The sequence below is a fragment of the Triticum urartu genome, chromosome 3A (genome assembly GCF_056163025.1).
Source record: "Triticum urartu cultivar PI428250 chromosome 3A, HENAU_Tu73, whole genome shotgun sequence".
Taxonomy (NCBI): Eukaryota; Viridiplantae; Streptophyta; class Magnoliopsida; order Poales; family Poaceae; genus Triticum; species Triticum urartu.
Genome location: NC_141875.1, coordinates 261,039,979 through 261,060,055, shown reverse-complemented (window position 1 = coordinate 261,060,055; position 20,077 = coordinate 261,039,979).

Here is a 20,077-nt window from a genome sequence, read left to right as displayed (position 1 = left end):
TGACCGGACATTAACAAATTCCCATCTGCCACATAACCGCAGGCATGGCTCTCAAAAGTTTATACCCTATAGGGTGTCCCAACTTAGCCCATCACAAGCTCTCATGGTCAACGAAGGATATTCCTTCTCCCGGGAAGACCCGATCAGTCTCGGAATCCCGGTTACAAGACATTTAGACAATGGTAAAACAAGACCATCATAGCCGCCCGATGTGCCGACAAATCCTGATAGGATTTGCACATATCTCGTTCTCAGGGCACACTGGATTGTCCAAGCTTCCGGTAGGCCAACCCAGAGTTGTCCCTGGTGGCCACCGGCGACTGACAGGTTGGACCAACACTCATAGGAGCACTGGCCCAGGGGTTTAAAATAAAGATGACCCTTGAGTCTGCAGAACCCAAGGGAAAAAGGCTTAGGTGGCAAATGTTATAACCAAGATTGGGCCTTGCTGGAGGAGTTTTATTCAAAGCGAACTTTCAAGGGGTTCCCATAACACCCAACCGTGTAAGGAACGCAAAATCAAGGAACATAACACCGGTATGACGGAAACTAGGGCGGCAAGAGTGGAACAAAACACCAGGAATAAGGCCGAGCCTTCCACCCTTTACCAAGTATATAGATGCATTAAAGTAAATAAGATATAGTAATGATATCCCAACAATATCCATGTTCCAACATGGAACAAGTTTCATCTTCACCTACAACTTGCAACGCTATAAGAGGGGCTAAGCAAAAGCGGTAACATAGACAAACAACGGTTTGCTAGGAAGGTGGGTTAGAGGCTTGACATGGCAATATGGGAGGCATGATAAACAAGTGGTAGGTAGCGTGACATAGCGATAGAACGAACAACTAGCAAGCAAATATAGAAGTGATTTTGAGGGTATGGTCATCTTGCCCGAGATCCCGCAAGGAAGAAGAACGAGTCCATGAAGAAGACAAACGGACGTAGTCGAAAAAATCCTCACAACTCCAGAACAAAACCGAAGCAAACGAGAGAAGTAACCCGGAAAGAAGCGGGCAACATAGTAAACAACCATCACATAAACATGGCATGCTGCACAACCAAGTATGATGCATGACCGGTTTAAAGAGGCATGGCTTGGCAAAGTGCACAAATGAAACTACAAGTTAAGTGGAGCTCAATATGCATCGGGATGCATATTGACAAAACACCACATTCCATTATTTAGTTCTCTATCGGTTAGGTACTCAACACTATTAAATATTGTTAAACATGGCAAGAGGGTGAAGCATGAACAAACTAACTATCTAAGCAATTTAAATGGGGCCAGAAGCATCCAACAACAATTCCGGTAAATCTCCATATGCATTTAGCAATTTGATGCAACAACAATTTTAAACATTTTAAAGGTTATTATCATGATGCGGATGGCATGTGCAAGTTTTATGCAATTTTTATGAAAAAGTTGATATGAGCATATTATGAAGCATTTCTCGCCATGGTGGAAAGAAAGGGTGCCACGGAGAGGAATCCGAAAATGATGCCACGACAACATATCGGTTCCGGTAGCTCACGGAGATACCGGTGCAAAAGGAAATATGGCGGGAGCGTGCAAAAGATGGTTGGGTGATCCCGGTTACCGGGTTCCCATGAGTCGATGGCACGAAAATGAGAGACACTATGGACACGGTGCAGACAAAGGGTGCATCTCATACAACACAAGTAATCATTCTCGGATGGTCGTCTCGGGGTTAAACCTTCAAAGCGTGCAAACGGGACGGTTCGATGTTTGACGGGATGTAGTTGTTCTCGCAACGATAGTCGTTCACGTTCATAGTGGAAGTAGTCGTTCACGTTCATAGTGGAATTAGTCGTTCACGTTCGTTCGGAGAGGTACTTGATGACTCCAAGCCCTTCGCGGTCGATGGTAGTCATGCACGGGTCTTCGATTATAGTAGGCATACACACATTGTACTCGAACGCGAGGTGATGGGGAGACGATGCAGAGGAGGGTCGGAGGTGCCAGAAGCAGACGATGGAGGGCGTGGGGAGGTGACCGATGGGCACCAACTCGGGGAGCTCCTGCTCAAGCTCGCCCACATAGAGGGGCACGGGGCTGCAGGCATCGGGCGGCGAGGAGGCGCCATGGAGGAAGGAGGTCGGCTGAGAGGAGAGCTTGGGGAGCTGGCGGCGGTCTCGGGAAGGAGAAGGGGGCTTGGCGCGGCGAAGGAGGAAGGAGGCAGAGGGGGGTCGAGAAGGAGAGCGGGGTCAAGCGCGATGCACTCCTCTCCTGGCGGCGCTGGAGGGAGGATGAGAGGGAGAGCGTGAGGGAGAGAGATCGGGAGGAGAGGGTGGCTGCGTGCACGTGCGTTGCTGGAGGCGGCCGAAGGGAAGGAGAAGCTCGCTAGGGTTACGGAGGAAGTGGGCCTTGGAGGCCGGCCCAGTAGAGAGGGGGGTCGGCTGGGCCTTAAGGCAAATGGGCCGGCCTGGTAGGCCTAAGAGGCTGGTGGGTGGTTCTGGTTGAGCAAAAGGGCTGGACTGATTGGGCTGCTCTCCCTATCTCTTCTCTCCTTATTTCCTTTAACAGAAAAGAAATAAAGAGGAGAAAAACAAAGAGGGGGTTAGGGGAAGAAGTTGGACACGCGGATAAATTTCCCGAAGTCACAAAAATGTGCTTGTTCCGAGAAAACAGAAATGGCCATGATTGAAAGATGTAAATTCAAACTCATTTGAATTTAATTCAAAGGGTTTTGAACTAGGACTTCGTTTTAGAAGTGTCAAAAAATGTTCAGATTTTTGGAGGAACCTCGGTAAATGGTGAGAGAATAGTGGGCAAGGTTTGAAGGTCAAACTCGAAGAGGAAATAAACATGGGAAATATTTTGCACGTGTGTTATGGTTAATTCCAAAAGAATGGAATATTTATAATAGCTCCCTAATAATAGTAGGAGAATTTCACCATGTGAACTCCCTCGATTTAAATGGATCAAAGATCCATGCCATTTGTTTAGTTGAGTTTTTTTTTAAATGAAATGGCATGATGACATGATGCAATGCACATGATTCAAAGATGGATGCAACAGACAAAACAAAACACACGGCGAAATTCGGAAAAAATGGAAGGCATCTGTGTCGGATTTCGGGTTCCGGCAGACCCTTGAGGTTCGAACACTGGGGTGCGCACCGAGATTTCGCCTCCTACCTACCTGCGCCCCTTCCCCTTGCTAGGATCTAAACTACGGAAAGAACAACACAAGAGACACAGGGTTTATACTGGTTCGGGCCACCGTTGTGGTGTAATACCCTACTCCAGTGTGTGGTGTGGTGGATTGCCTCTTGGGCTGATGATGATGAACAATACAAGGAAAAATAGCCTCGCGAGGGTCTGTTCTTGGCTGGGGCGATGAACTGCTGGGAGGAGTTCAATCACCTTTCTCTCTCTCTCTGATCCTTTCTTTTATCCTTCGATCCCCCCTCTTTTCATCCAACCCCCTTGCTCTGTGGGTGGCTGGTCCTATTTATAGAGGCCCTGGTCCTCTTCCCAAATATCGAGCGGGAAGGGAGCCAACAATGCCGGGCTAATTTGAAGGGGGACAGCTAGTAGTAGCTACCCTGACAAAAGTAGTCTTCGCCTACACAAAGCTCTGGTGATGACGCCGTCTCGGGCTCCACGATGACCTCCGTCTTGTAGTCCTCATGGTCTTGGTCTCATTGCACCGAAATGGCAAACTTTGCCTGATGCCTCGGTACTCTGCGGCTGCGCTTGCCCCCTTTGCACCAAAGAGGAAAGGAGGACACTGCGCGGGCTGGCACCCGCCTGGCGCCCTCGGTCATCATGGCTTGCGTCATGGGCACCTCGTGAGGTACCCCGCCTTGATCTCTCCGCCTCCTCGCGAGCCAGCCTGGCAAGGCCGTGCCTGAGGAAGCTCCGCGTCGTCCACCCCGCAAGGCTTGGCCCCTCGCGAGGGTCTTGGGTTTGTGTTGGTGAAGATGGGCCGCGCTGGGCCCCCCTTTGAGCCACGCCGCAGGCCGCAGGCAGGCAAGTTTGGGGACCCCCGTTCCCAGAACACCGACAGTAGCCGCCGGGCCCAAGGCGCGCCCGGACTTGGCCGTGCAGGGAGGCGGAAGGGCAAGAGCAAAGTGCCGCGGGCCCTAACAGCCTGCGGCCTTGGGTGCCGCGTGGCGGTTGATTGGACGTGGGCGGCACTGTTCCCCCACGCCCTCCTTATTTTGCGCCATGCTAGGCGGACCCGTAGTCGTACACAACCGTTCCCCTGTTTGGTTGCTCGAGCGCCCTCTGTCCTTCCTCCGCTCGAACTCTGGTTTCTGTTTTCAACCCAATCTTGAACCTTCCCCCCCTTCCCATCGCCATGTCTTCGACGAAGAAGGGAGGAGGGAAGAAACCCGTGTCTCCGCCTTGCCCGCCGCCGTTGGCGGCCCCCGCCGAGGGCTTGGGCAAGGTCAGCTTGGCTCTGGCCACCATCTTCAATGAATGCGGGAGGACGACGGCCTAGCCCGCGTCCCATTTCTCCATCGACAGGATAGCCACCGAGGTCCCGTATTTTTCCAACACCCTGTGGGCGGGTCTGGTTCCTCCCTTTACTGATTTCTTCAATGCCGTGCTTTCCCATTATCAGATCCACATGATGCATCTAGGTCCTGAATCCATCGCTCTCTTTTCGGCCTTCACCTTTGTTTGCGAGGCTATGATGGGCATCCTTCCTTTGGTTGCCTTGTTGCGCCACTTCTTCTCGCTGCGCCTTGTTGACCCTACCCAATGTTGGGCGTGTGTGAGCTTCGTTGCCGCGACTGAGACGGTGGCCTCTGGGATTGACTTCAAGCTCCCTCCGCCTGCGGCTGGGTTTCGCGAGCGGTGGCTGTATGGGGATGCTGGGGTGCCCAGCCCCCTGCTGTCGGAGCCAACTTCGCCTGCTGTCCCCAATTCGGGCTGGGGCCACGAGACGCTTGATAGCCCCCGGCTCGTCTTCGTCTAGCACCGCCTCGCGTTCTTGAGGTCGCTTGGCGCGACAGCGCCCAAGGTGGTGAAGGAGTTCCTGCTACGCCGCGTTGCTCCTCTCCAGTGCCACTCCCGTCGGATGTGGGCCTTCAGCGAGCGCGACGATCGTATGAGGCTCCAGGAAGAGGACCTGACGCCTGAAGTGCTGAGGACGGCGCTCTTGACCCTGACGGGGGACCCCAACCCTGGCAGTATCCAACAGGGAGGGGCCTTGCTGTACCTCTGCCAGAGCGGGGGCGACTTTGTGAGGCAGATGCCTACCTTCGATGAGTGGGGGCTGCGCCCCACCGGCCTTCAGGGGCCTCGCGAGAACCCAGTGGTGGTGACTGCCCTTCTAGTCGGCCAAGGCGACTCTTCCTCAAGTGGCGGAGCAGGGAGGCAAGAGGCGCCAGAGGCCGAGGGGGCTCCCGGCGGGGTGACAGCGCCGGGCGAGGCTCATGAGGAAGTGGTTATCGGGGCCCGTGCCGCCGAGGCTGAGGGTGACAAGCAGCTGCCCTCTGCGCCTACGACCGAGGCCACTGAGGCTCCGGCGGCTTCTCTTGGTGAGGCGATTGGCGGCGCACGTCAGGCAGGCGCCCCTGCCGCAGATCGCCTTGACGCTCCATCTTCGTCGCAAGTTGATCCCTGTGCCCGACTCTTAGGCCGCTTCCGCGTGGACTTTGAGGCCCTCCAGAAGAGAAGGGAGGCCCTGGGCGACGATTACCCTTGTCGCCTGCTGAAGCGTAGGAAGTACTTCACCACTGATGAGTAATCCTTCTCCTTTCCCAGCTCCCGATCCTTCTGTTGCTCTTACTGACCCTTGCTCCGTAGGCCCCTTCCAGCCGAGCTTGCGGAGACGGCTGAGGAGCCGTCCCCCTTGGCTTCGCCCCCTCCATCGTCTTCCAGCACTCCAAGCAGTGGAGCCCTTGTGGTGAGGGCGATCGACGAGGCGAACCGTCCCGAGGCGTATCGTGGCCCCGCGCACCTCGCGATCCTTCGCGGGCCTTCTCGTGGCATAGCCAGCCTGCCGTGGGCTTCTCGCCTGGTCGTGGACTGCGATTGGCTGAGGCGCTTATTGCACTCTTCACCTGGGGACGGGCTGGCCCCCGGCCGGGCTTCTGACGCGGCGTGCCCGGCCGTCGCGAGGGTGCTAGCCCTCAGCCCCCAGCCCGGAGGGGGAGTGCTGACTGGCGGCCCCCGGCGCTTTCTTGGGGCAGATGATGGTGTGGAAGACATGCTCGAGCGTGCTCGGGAGCTTCGCGCTCTCCGCCAAGGATTCCTTCGAAGGGCGGCTGACGCGGTAAGCCTGCTTGGAGAGGAGCTTGCTGATGAAGACGCGCGCCTTGAGGCCGAGGGCCTACGCCTGGCTGCAGAGAGGCGCGCGCTGGAGGGCGCCATTGCCCTTGCGTGCCGTCAGCGTGATCTTGACGATGCAGAGGCCAAGGCGTCGCTGGCCACCTCTCGGGAGGCCCGATCTTGGGCCGCTGACGAGGCTCGGGAAGCTGACCAGCGGCGAACGGCGGCGGAGGAGCGGGCTCGGGAGCTCCTGTCCTGGTGCCACTCGCTGGAGGAGCAGGTGGAGCTGCGCGAGGCAGCCCTCGCGTCGATGAAGGTGGCCTCCGGCGACTCAGCAGAGCTCCAGAAGTGTGAGGAGGCGCTGACGCTGGAAGCCGCCAAACGTACCCGTGAGTACGAGCGTCTGGAGACGAGGGAGCGCTTGGTGACGCAGGCGGAGGATGATGTTGCTGCACAGGAGGAGGAGGTCGGACGTCGAGTAGCGATGGCGCATTTGAACCTCGAGCACGAGTTCGAAGAGAAGCTGGGGTTGGTCCGGGCCGACGCTGAAGGCAGGACTGCTGCCTTGAGGGCCAAGCTGGAGGAGGCGACGTGGCGGGCCGACGCTTTCCGGACCGCTCTTGAGGTGGCGCAAGGTGAGTTAACTGCCTCCCAGGCCGAGGTGCTCCTTCTCCGCCAGCGGGTGGAGGAGGCTGAGGTCGCCGCGGGCCAGAACGCAGACGAGATCCGTCAGCGGCGGATCCTGGAGCATGAGCACAGCCCCATGCTTGCCACGCTCCGGGAGAGAGCCAACACAGCCTTGGGCAACATCTGCGAGGCGGCTGTTGGCGAGCCGCATGCAGTCAACTTTGCTGGTAATCATCAGTTCTTCACTGGCATGGTGACGCAGCTAGAGGCGCGGTCGGTCAGGGCTGATAGGTTGGTGGAGGAGAGGAGCCGCGCCCTGCTTGGGCGCGCCTTTTCTCGCGTCTTCAGCCACCTCCGGAACATGGATCCCCACTTTGATTTTGACACTGCCATCGCCCCAGTCCCCCAGGCCGTCCGAGGCGACCTGGCGCACTGGGTGGAGGACAATGTGGATGCTCTTATCAGGGCCTTCGCTTCGGACAACGATGATGTGATCGTGGCGGCCAACGAGGGCGGTGTGGTGAACGGCCCTGACGCCACTGGCGGCGACGCGGACAGCGATGGCGAGTTCAGCGACGCCAGCAACGGCTCGGGTGGTGCTCCTGAGAACACATTGGGGGATTCATCCGACTAATTGTGCATCGCTCCTACTTCCTTACCCTGCATGAATAGAACTCAGGTCTTGGCCTGATTGTAGTGAGAGCATTTTGGAGGGGGAGCCCCTTATGTAAAACTTGTGCTCATCGTATTAGTAGATGCTACATTGCCCATGTGCCCGCGCCAAGAGGTTGGCCCAAGCGACGCGCTGGTTGGCTAGTTTACCTTTGCCCTGTGCTGGCCCTGAGGCAGCCCGCTGGGGGTTGTGGTGTCTCGAGTGTTCCCTGATTGGGTTCGTAGGATCTACAGTAAAACACCCTCCTGAGAGGTCACGTCGGCGGCAGTCTGGGCTACGCGCAAGCTAGGCCTGACCCGGCTCGCGAGGGGCTCCCGAGGGGAGGCGGCTGAGGTCAAGCGGTAACCAAAACGCGAGAAATTGCTCGAACGAGACTAAGCACCCCTTCCTCGAACACACGCAAATCTCAAATTCGAATCCAACTTGAATCTAGCGGGGAAAGCGACAACCAAAGGGAAGAGCAATGAAAGCAAACAAAAGGCCGCGTCCGGCACCTAGTCTAGTCTTGGATGTCTTCTCACCAGCGCAGAGCTAAGTGCTGCCACTGGGCGTGGGAGGGAGCCCCAGGGCCTGAGGCCGGCACCCCTGAGACTCCGGGGCGTGTACAGCCCCACTCATTATTACGTGAGAGTGTCACGGGGCGGCGAGCTTCACAGGCACTGGGCCTTCTTCACAGGTACTGGCCTTGCTTCATATCGCCAGATGAGGGCCCCGCCTTGCGCCACACTCTAGTGCCATCAACGACGACCAGAAATCAAGACGCCGCCGATGGGGTAGAGCGGTCGCCAGCGGTTCCCCCGATGACCACGGGTCCTCCGCCGGGGGCAGGCCCTGAGGCACCTCCCCAGCGGAGGGCCTAGCTCCTGAGAACACCTTGCTCCGAACGCCGCGATGGTGATGTCGGATCCCGGCCCCTCTCCTGCAGCCCCCTGCGCCCTCCTCCCGAGGGGCAGGAGACTATGGGAGCAGGGCAGCTGCTCGCTGTGGCGACCTGCACCTCGATCCATGGTTAGCGTATACATGCTCCCGAAGAATTAGCGGTACCCGATAATCGTTGCCCCCAGCATCGCCAGTGGGACCGTCCCGGGGCTCCCGGAAAGGCTCAGCTTCTGGCGCCTCGTCCCCCCAGCTTGGGCTGAGGAGCGAGCCTTGTTCGCTCTCGTGTGGGTGTCCTTGGTCCATCATGAGGGGCACGTATTCCTCCGGCGCCATCATCCCGAATGCCATGCCGTAATGCCCCGCATGCCACGCAGTCCTGCCTGACGCGCCCACCGTGGGGTGGCAGCACGGCTGTCCACTGGGGCCGCGGGCCGCGTTGAGTCCTTCTTCGCGGACCGGGAGCGGGGGCAACGCCGCCGCTGGTCCGGCGCTGACAGCTTCGCTGGCGTTGGAGTAGCCTTGGAGCCCATGGGCGCGCGCGGAGCCCCCGCGCGGGCCGCCCTGGGCTTGAGATGGGAGCTGGGTGGAGAAGGGGTGAGCCCCTGAGGCGGCGAAGCTCAGGAGCTCTGCCACTCGCTCCAGCAGCATGTCGTGGCCGCCCTCCAGCAGCCTGCACTGCACCAGCTCTCGGGCCACTATGAGCGCGGCCCTCGAGTTCGCCTGCTCCCTGCGGGTGTATGGCGTCGTGGTCGCGGCGTGATTGGAGGCCCTTGCTGTTGACCGCGCCTGCCGCGGTGTGGGAGCTGTCGAAGCCTGTCCGCGTCGCCCGCGGCCCGCAGCGCCCTGCGGACCGTGAGCTGCCTGGGGCACGGGGTCGCCCGAGGAAAGCGGCTCTGTGCAGGCGGGCCATGCCACCCACGGATCTGGGTTGCCCGCCTGGTCGCCGGACATGGTGATGACGACGCGAAGGGGCGCGAAGCGGTAGAAGGTGGATTCCGGCGCACCCCTACCTGGCGCACCAAATGTCAGATTTCAGGTTCCGGCAGACCCTTGAGGTTCGAACACTGGTGTGCACGTGGAGATTTCGCCTCCTACCTACCTGCGCCCCTCCGCCTTGCTAGGATCTAAACTACGGAAAGAACAACACAAGAGACACAGGGTTTATACTGGTTCGGGCCATCGTTGTGGTGTAATACCCTACTCCAGTGTGTGGTGTGGTGGATTGCCTCTTGGGCTGATGATGATGAACAATACAAGGAAGAACAGCCTCGCGAGGGTCTGTTCTTGGCTGGGGCGATGAACTGCTGGGAGGAGTTCAATCACCTTTCTCTCTCTCTGATCCTTTCTTTTATCCTTCGATCCCCCCTCTTTTCTTCCAACCCCCTTGCTCTGTGGGTGGCTGGTCCTATTTATAGAGGCCCTGGTCCTCTTCCCAAATATCGAGCGGGAAGGTAGCCAACAATGGCGGGCTAATTTGAAGGGGGACAGCTAGTACTAGCTACCCTGACAAAAGTAGTCTTCGCCTGCACAAAGCTCTGGTGATGACGCCGTCTCGGGCTCCACGATGACCTCCATCTTGTAGTCCTCATGGTCTTGGTCTCGTTGCATCGAAATGGCAACCTTTGCCTGATGCCTCGGTACTCCACGGCTGCGCTTGCCCCCTTTGCACCAAAGAGGAAAGGAGGACACTGCGCGGGTTGGCACCCGCCTGGCGCCCTCGGTCGTCATAGCTTGCGTCACGGGCACCTCGTGAGGTACCCCTCCTTGATCTCTCCGCCTCCTCCTGAGGCAGCCTGACAAGGCCGTGCCTGAGGAAGCTCCGCGTCATCCGCCCCGCGAGGCTTGGCCCCTCGCGAGGGTCTTGGGTTTGTGTTGGTGAAGATGGGCCGCGCTAGGCCCCCCTTTGAGCCACGCCGCAGGCCGCAGGAAGGCAAGTCTGGGGACCCCCGTTCCCAGAACACCGACAATCTGGAGCTCCAGTCTTGGGGTGTCACATAATATTTTCTCCCACCTCGCCGTCGCGCTCAAACCCTAGCACCTCTGCTAGCCTCAATCGACGCCGGAGACGAAGCGCTTAGCTGTCGCGACCTCTTCAACGCCGTCTTCACGCCGGCTACGGACCTCGTCTTCTTCGCCGCCGTCGTAGGTTTCTTCCGCTTCCAAGTTAGGGCATGGGAGATTGGACTGCTCGACGTCCATTCCACCTCGTATAGCAGTTTTTCGTGTGGTAAATAAACTCGCTTTTTACCGCTTATTCGATCACTTGAATCTGTCCACTTCTTCCAAAAGTGGTTTCTAAACTTCCAAATCCGGATCTTTCTGTTTCTGCATCTCATAACCTGCAAGTATATTCACTTATGCATCACTACTAGTTATATTCCTCACTTGTACTTATTCATGGATTCGTACAAATCTGGAAACTACTCACTTCGATAAGTGAATGTCTTCGCACTATGAGGTCAATGTCTTCAAACTGATTTATCTTCAAAATCTTCTGAGAATGCATATGACCTCTTCCCCTTCCCTGACATCTCTAATGCTATCACAGGTACATGTCCGTGGGAGAATCCCTTGGTTCTCATATTCTGCATTCATTTGCAGTGTTCTTACAACATCATATTGACTCTCCCGAAGCCAGTTCTTGTCTGACCAGCAGATTGAAGCCAAACACTGTCTTGATGCCCTTATGTTTAAGTCCAATGGCATCAAGCAAGTATGCAAAGAACAATACAAGTCTGACCTAGAGGAAACACTGCTATGGACCTACCACGAGTCTGACCCAAAGAACAATACAAGTATGCAAAGAACAGTACAGTACAAGTCCAATGGCATCAAGCAAGCAGGGCCGAGCGAACACTGCTATGGACCTGCCATCAGATATCTATGAATAGTACAAGTCTAACCCAGAGGAAACATATGGAGAATGCAAGACTCGAGTCCAATGGATTCAAAGATATTGGGCAGAGCAATGGTTTGTCTACAAGTTCATCACAAATGAATATGCAAAGAAGAATGCTGTGAGGGCACCTTGGGCCGATATTGTATACACGAAGCTTATGCCCAAGACAAAGGCTGAAACCATTGCCATGGACTTCTACCCCTGCATGCTCAGAGGACCATAGCCTGAGAATGCTGATGCCTGCAGTCTCAGATGGTGTCCTGACGATGAATTGTTCGAGCAGAATCTTCAGTTTGAAGAGCTTCATCTTGGGATTGACTTCAATCCTGGCCCAAAGCCCCAGGGCCAGATGGCAGTCATGAAGAACATCATTGGCCTCTTTGATAGCTTCGACGGGCTTCTCTCACATTGCTTCCCAAAGGGCCAATGTCGAAGTGGCTACTGCTGAAGAGGAGCATGAGGATGAACCTGTAGCTCCAAAGCCAAAGAAGAAGTCTAAGCCTTCAAAATCTTCAACTGATCCAAAAGCTTCAAGAGTGTAGCCATTGCAATATGCACCTCCTGAATCCAATGTGCAATTTGAAGATCAATCCCGCGTCTCCAAGAAGACCAAGAAGCCCAAGAAGATTTTGGGCATGATCTCACTCATGCCAGCATTCTGCGCAATGAGGAAAATTTCATTGATTTCTCAAATGACGAAGATCTTGTTGATGATGCTCTAGAGATTCTCATCAAGAGCAAGCAGGAGACTGAAATCATCATGGATTTGCCTCTGTTTGATGCAGATATTCTCAATCACTTCATTGATGAATGGTTTGAAGATCCCACAATAAACATTGATGATCTGCAGTTGCCTGTTGATATAAGCGTCACATTTTAGGGCTGTATTGCCAAGGAACTTGCCATAGCTTAGAAGATTGTTGAGATGAAAAACAAAATTGACTATGAGAAGGCCCAATTCAAGAAGCATATGGCCAAGCTCAGCATTATTGATGTCCAAAACTTCAAACAAATGATGATTGACCTCAAAGCTCAGTTCAACAAGAAGCATGAGGAAGCTAAAGGCTCCCGTGACCACATGAAGTACTACGCTGAGAAGTGCATCCAAGCTCACAATGAGGCTGAGAAGAAAAAGGCACTTGGGCATCCAGACATCGACCCCAAGCTTGCTGCCAAGAAGAAGAAGAAGCCTGCTAAAGCTGAACCAGAAGCCCCAAGGCAGGAAAGACCAAGCATAATCTTCCCTGCCAGCATGACTAGCTCGAAGCCAAAAGTCCATTTGGCAGCTTCAGAGAAGAAAAAGACTAGGCAAGCTGAGGCTGAAGCCAGGAAGAGGAAGCAGCATGACACCTCTGAAGCTGCTCCGTCCAAGAACAAGATGAAGACAAAGTCTTCAAAGTCTTCACGCAAAGAGCATGCTGCTTCCCAAGATCCTTTGAATATTGAAACCATTTCTGTTGCACTTCTTGCCTCCACAAATCGCGAGCGCCCTCTCGTTGTCCTTGAGCCTGCTTCCACAGAGGTTCCAAAGTTTGAAGAGATTCTAGCTGCCGACTCCATCGCAACTGAAGACATTGGTCATGAGGACCATGTTGAAGATGATGAAGTCCTTCCTCAGCTTGAGCCCAAACCGTGTCATCGCCTGCTCCAAGGAGCAGTGAACTGATAAGCATTGGTGGTCCCACGACGCCATTCACTCAAGATGAATTTTGGGAAGAGCAACACCCCAACTCCCCCCTGCATGAAGTGATTCCCCGTACTCCACCAGCTCATCTCACCACTCTGGTGCTTGAGACCTCACAAGCAACAGATGAAGACATGGAGAAGACCACCCCTTCACCACAGGAGACACCTCCGCCTTGAAGGCTTCGCGTAGGCCCTAGGCCCCAGGTCTCCATGTCGAGCATTCCTGAAGAGGATGTGCAACACACAAGCTCGGTAACACATCAAGTGTTCCCTGAAGCCATCCCTTCTGAGTTTGCTCATGAATCTGAAGCCCAAATAGCTGAAGACATTTCGGCTGCATCAGCCGATGAAGAAAGAGAAGAAGAATGAGATATTATTCCCCATTCTAGTGATCCCGCTGTACAAGAAGAGGATGTGATTGTGCCAGACCCCCTGTTCATGAAACAACTCAAGATGAAGCTAATACGGCTGCCACCACCATCACTACTGAAGCCAATGACGTTGTGATGGCTGAAGAGAATGTGAAGCCGGAAGTCAATGCTACAACCGAAGAAAATGCGCAGCCAACCACTTCTGATGTAGCCATTCCTCCACCAGTGCCTCACACTATGGAGCGTGCTTACAACCGTGGTGGTGAGCTTGTTACTATTAGGTGGCTCATTCTGATTCCACCCACTATTCCAGGTCCACAATATGACTATCATGTGGAGCGTGGGCCTCAAACACAGAAGCCGAAGCCCAGGCTACCAAGGCTTCCGAATGTTGCAACAAACTCAAGGCTCCTTCAGAGTGCTCAACTTTAGAGAGCACAACACCTTCTTCGACTCTGCAAATAATCCAGACAAGAATGCCATGATCTCCTCAGATAGGTTTTGGAGCTATCAGCAATGCAGCTACTACTCTTGCATACTCTATAATCAAGACATGATTTTTTCCACACCAACGTCCTGACTACGAAGCCATTGTTGGGCTGCCATGCCTTGAAGAGGCTCTTGATTGCTTCAGAGAAGTCGGACTGCTCCAGTTTAAACTGATAATGAGCATTGGAATGAAGAGCTTCACATCAGAGGCTACAACAGGGATCCGAAGACATGGATCCTTGAGTGGATGATAGGCAATGTCCATGATGAAGCCAAAGCTCAGGATATCCTCGAGCTAACTTCCCTACCCACTCCTGGTGATCTGTTTGAACTAGGTTGTCAGCTATATCAGAATGAACTACATAGCATCTTTCAGAAGCCAGGACCTAATATGAGCCAGATGCTTAGTATGATGAAGCCATTGCCCATTGTTGCTGAATATCCCAAGGAGTTCTTTGTCAAAGACCTCGAGTACCTGCCCCTCACCATCTATCATATTCTGAGGCATAGTCTCTGGCCTATCAAAGGATATTCTCCAGACGCAAAGGTTGAAGGCGCTATGAAGACATTGTCTTCAACATTCTCAATGGCATCAGGTTCAACACGCAAGATTTCTTCATCCGACAGTTGGCAACTTCAGGAATTGATCTGTTTGGCTTCAAATTCTATGCACCATGGGTCATGCACTTGATAAAGCTTCACTCTACGGTCAACCATCAACCTTTAGCGCGTAATCATGTTGTTTTCTTGGCTGATGTTGACATGTCTCATGAAGCCATATACCCTGTGCCTCCTAAGGCGCCAGTGCGTGAATACAATGCTGCTTTTCAAAGCTTCACACAGCTAGTTGATGGAGTTCATGTGCCCACTCCTCCTGCTCCCGATGGTCCGTTGGCTAGTTAGGTATGCCTGCCGCATCGTGCAAACACTGATGTGACTGCCAGCACTCTAGCTCAAAGGCCTCAGAAGCGTCCTCATGTCCTCAATGACAGAGAGCTTCTTGTATCACTTCATCAGAAGCAGGATAGACATCACGATTAGCTGAAGCGCCATATGTAGAGTCTTCTTGTTGATGTAAATCGCATTCACAATCTAGCTACCAAGAATTCATTCGTTGTGCATGAAGCCTGTCGACGGTCCTGGAAGAGCCTCACACTGCTCTGTTCTGAAGATGATCTTCACAAAGATGGCTTCACAGAACGATTCAAGTTTGACTCCAAGCCTCTACAATCTGCAAGTTGGCGTCCAACACCTTCCATTGAATATTCAGAGTATTCATCTTTGGCTGCAACTGTTGTTGTGAGAGTCATTGATGAAGAAGACGATGCCACTTTACCAGCGATGGCTTCACTACATCACGACTCTACACCAAGCCCATCTGCGCCGCCCAACACCAACGTCAACCCTGCTGCTCCAACATCTTCTCAGACTAGGAACGAGTAGATACTCTATGTCTTCAAACCTTTTTGGTCCTTACTAATAAAAGGGGGAGAAGCATAGGTGTTGATAGTCTTCAAGCAGGTCCATATGGGTCAGTTGCTTATTTTTGCCAAGTCTTACAACTCACATTCTTGAAACTTTTGGCTTTTGAGGTGTAGCACACTTAAAACTTGATAGTCGTCTGCTACTTTTTGCTGCTACCCCATGATGCGATGATAAATTCCACATGAAGTCATTCTGCAGATGCCCAATGTGCATTTCATTATTCTTAATTATTCTTATGTATGAATGATGAATTGTCTTCATGTGTTGAAGAGGATCTCCACAAAGTAAAACCTGCCATGTGCATTTTCTTTCAAAAGAAAACTACTTATATGAAAATCTTTAGGGGAGCTCTTTCTAACTCATGAAGACAATGCCTAGGTACTTTAACGTTCACATACTTTTATCCCCGTTGAAAACTTCAACCAGTTTGTCAGCAATCACCAAAAAGGGGGAGATTGTAAGTGCATCTAGTGCCACCCCTAGTTGGTTTGGAGTATTGATGACAAACGTGGTTGAGGGACTAATGTGTTTGTGAGAATTGCAGGATAACACGGGTAGTATTCCCTCATTGATTCGGTTTACCTAGCAGAGATGACCCCAAAAAATGTATGAAGACATTGAAGACAATGGTGGTTCGTGAAGACATTCACATTGAAGATAATGACCTGTGAAGACATTCACTTGAAGACTATGGAGTGCGAAGACATAGTTTCTTTCGTAGTTCTTTTATTCTTTCTTGAGTCATAGGAACCACCGTACTATTAAGTGGGGTCCAAGTGAACAAAGTCAGATGACTGAAGTGATGCCCAACCTAAATCCTATGTCTTCGAGCGAAGACAATGAGAGAAAATCTTATCCAGAGTTGATGAGTCAGCTTTGCTTGTACCCCAAGCCAAGCTGCCGCGTGTGTTTGAAATTTGACTGTTGGACATGTGTCGGTTCCTTAGTAACCCACGGTCATTTCAGACATATCATGTCAGGTTGCCTCCAGGCTATAAATAGCCCACCCCTACACCATAAATTGGTGGTTGCTCAGAGTTAGTGCATGACTTTTGTCGTTTAAGAGAAACCCACCTTCAAAGCCTTTGAGAGAGATAGAGAGAGTGCAGGACTCGAGGATATAATGTTTTATTCGTTGCCCATTAACAACCTTCGGGTTAGTACCTTCGGCATTATTTATTTTGATGCCTCTAGACCGATAAACCTCCTTGATAATATAGGGTCCTTCCCATTTTGAGAGGAGTTTTCCTGCAAAGAATCTGAAATGAGAGTTGTACAAAAGAACATATTCTCCAACTTTAAACTCACGCTTTTGGATTCTCTTATCATGCCATCTTTTGACTTTTTATTTAAATAACCTATCATTTTCATAAGCTTGGCGTCGGTGTCAAAACCGGCAGATCTCGGGTAGGGGGTCCCGAACTGTGCGTCTAGGCGGATGGTAACAGGAGACAAGGGACATGATGTTTTTACCCAGGTTCGGGCCCTCTTGATGGAGGTAAAACCCTACTCCTGCTTGATTAATATTGATGATATGGGTAGTACAAGAGTAGATCTACCACAAGATCAAGGAGGCTAAAACCTAGAAGCTAGCCTATGGTATGATTGTTGTTCTGTCCTACGGACTAAAACCCTCCGGTTTATATAGACACCGGAGAGGGCTAGGCTCACACAGAGTCGATTACAATGGTAGGAGATCTACATATCTGTATCGCCAAGCTTTCCTTCCATGCCAAGGAAAGTCCCTTCCGGACACGGGATGTAGTCTTCAATCTTGTATCTTCATAGTCCAGGAGTCCGGCCGAAGGTATAGTCCGGCTATCCGGACACCCCCTAATCCAGGACTCCCTCAGTAGCCCCTGAACCAGGCTTCAATGACGACGAGTCCGGCGCGCAGATTGTCTTCGGCATTGCAAGGCGGGTTCCTCCTCCAAGTACTTCATAGAAGATTTTGAACACAAAGGTAGTGTCCGGCTCTGCAAAATAAGTTTCCACATATTGCCATAGAGAGAATAATATTTACACAAATCTAATCTCCTGACATATTCCGTAGCATGACATCACACCACGGCCAAGTCTTTATTCGAATCGCTTTACTGTCCCACCTCAGCGCGTTTAGCGAGGCGGTTTCCTTGGCACGTCTTGTCAAAGCAGAGATCGTGTCCCCTTATTCCGGGATTCTCATCAATATGGGCGTGGTAACCCAACCGTGCCATTGATTACGGTGCTTGGGAGATAAGCGAGTTTTACCAGGCTGGTGGGGACGCATAGTCGCGTCCACCATATAAGGGGATAAGGATCCACCTTTTCATCCACGCCTTCTTCCTCCTTTTCCTATCCATTTCCGCGCACTCGAGCTCCAGCGCCCAAGTCCGCACACCCCACCTCAACCTTCTCCAGCCATGTCCAGAGCGGGAGGCAAGTGGATGGTCTCCTCCGTCACGGAGGGATACATCAAAAAACTGAGGAAGGCCGGATACTTATCTAATGACATTGCGCACCGGCTTCCCGAAGAGGGGCAGCTCATCCCCACCCCTAGGCCCCACGAGAGGGTGGTGTTCCTCCCCCATTTCCTCCGCGGACTGGGCTTCCCTCTCCAACCATTTGTCCAGGGGCTCATGTTCTACTATGGCCTGGATTTCCACGATCTGGCCCTGAACATTGTCCTCAACATCTCGGCATTTATCGTCGTGTGCGAGGCTTTCTTCTGCATCCGCCCCCATTTCGGCCTATGGCTCAAGACTTTCAATGTCAAGCCGAAGATGGTGCGTGGCACCCAGGCAGAGTGCGAAGGCGCCATGGTGGGCAAGATGCCCAACGTCCTATGGATCGAGGGCTCCTTCGTGGAGACCCTAAAGGGGTGGCAATCAGGGTGGTTTTACATCACCGAGCCGCGCGACCCTAAATGGGTCGCAGCCCCCGAGTTCCGATCCGGACCCCCTACGCGGCTCACCTCCTGGAAAGAGACGGGCTTGTCGTGGGGTAAAAAAGGAGAGCTGACCGGACTCCAAACATGCGTCCAAACCCTGGTGGACAAGAATCTCAAACTTGTCAACGTAGTCTAGGTTATGCTCATCTGCCGGATCCTCCCATGTCAACAACGGGCTTTCAACCTATGGGAGTTCGACCCGGTGCAGCACCGAACTCTGAGCAGGCTCTTCGACACGACGTACGAAGATGCCTGGAAGGTGCTTTTCAAGGGCGCCGAGGCCCCCGCATCCGCTACCGAGGATCGCGGATTCAGCACGCAGCGTCACGCTAGTGCGGTAAGCTGTTTTTACCTTTTACAGGGTATTAGTTTTTCATAGTTTGAATCCATGCGGGATCTAAGCTCCCTTACCTTTGCCAGGATTGGCAGGAGACGTCCGGGCAGGTCAACTGTCCGGCTCCTTTGCCCGAAGGCCCAGCGGACGCTCGCTTGGTGAAGCTGCTGGTTCCGGCACCCTATGTGGTGCCGGAGAAGAAGGCCACGGGGACTCGAAAGAGTGCCTGGCGCTTGGAGGTGTTGGATTCATCATCCGACGACTGCAAGACGCACTCCTCCCGTGAAGACGAGGAGGAGGAGGAAGAGACCTCTCCCCCTCCAGCGGGGGGAGGGAAGAAAAGGAAGGCCGCCCAAACTGGGGAGGCCGAAGGGTCCAAGAAGGGGAAAACCCTTCCTCCGGACTACTCCACCAATGCCGATGACGGCGAAGAGGAGTGGCCGCTCAGGGCCAAGCCCCTGGCGAAATCGTAAGTATCCGGATACCAGAGTGATTCATAGTATTCCTCCATTGCACAACTTTTCCTTACGTTGAACATGTTTATGCAGTCCACCCAAAGACCGGCTCGACGTGTCATCGAGCGGTTCCCTGGATTCGTCGGATTTGAAGTCGCTTCCGACGGCTACCTCCCCCCACCCTATGGACGACGCCGAGGTGCTGTCCCAACAGGTTCCAAGCCAGGAGGAGGTGGTCCTGGAGGCACCGCAAGGCGACCTCCCGGACTCCAGGCGCAAAGGGGATAAAACCCCCAAGGGCTCCGAGTCCGGCCTTGAGCCGGACACCGCGTCGGAACCTTCAGGGGTTCCGGACTCTGGTAGGCAGCCTCCTTCCAAGAGGAGCAAGCCTACCGAGCCGGTGACCTCCGTCCAACCGGAGGGACCAGACAATGTGCTGGAGGTGCTTAACGGCACCTCCATCGACGAGGAGCACCGCACTATTATGAGTGCGGTGATCCAGAAGGTTCAGTCCGCCAAGAGCGGACTGACTGAAGCCTGTGCCAGCCTCCTAACAGGCTTTGAGGTAATTAAAGAATATGTAAAAATATTACCGCATAGACAGTAGCCCCTGATGCTCTATTCGGCATTCGGAAAGAAAAGCCGAATATAGGATCTAATAACATTCGTAGGAGTCTAACATAATCAAGTCAATATGCGTGTGCAGGCTTCGCTGCTGGCCTCCGCCGCATTGACTGCGGAGGTGGATACGCTGAAGCAAAACCTTGTGCGGTCCGAGAACGAGCTCGGCCATGCCAAGAGGCAACTCGAGGAGAGGGAAGGTAAGTAATACCTTGCACAAGTATATAGAGAAGATGTGGTTGCAAAAAATGACAGGATCAATGTGCTATTATAGGGGCCACGACCGAGGTGGCAACCCTTAAGAAAGCGCTGTCCGAGGCCGAAAACAGAGCGGCCGTGGAGCGCATAGAGAGAGGGAAGCAGGAGGCGCGGG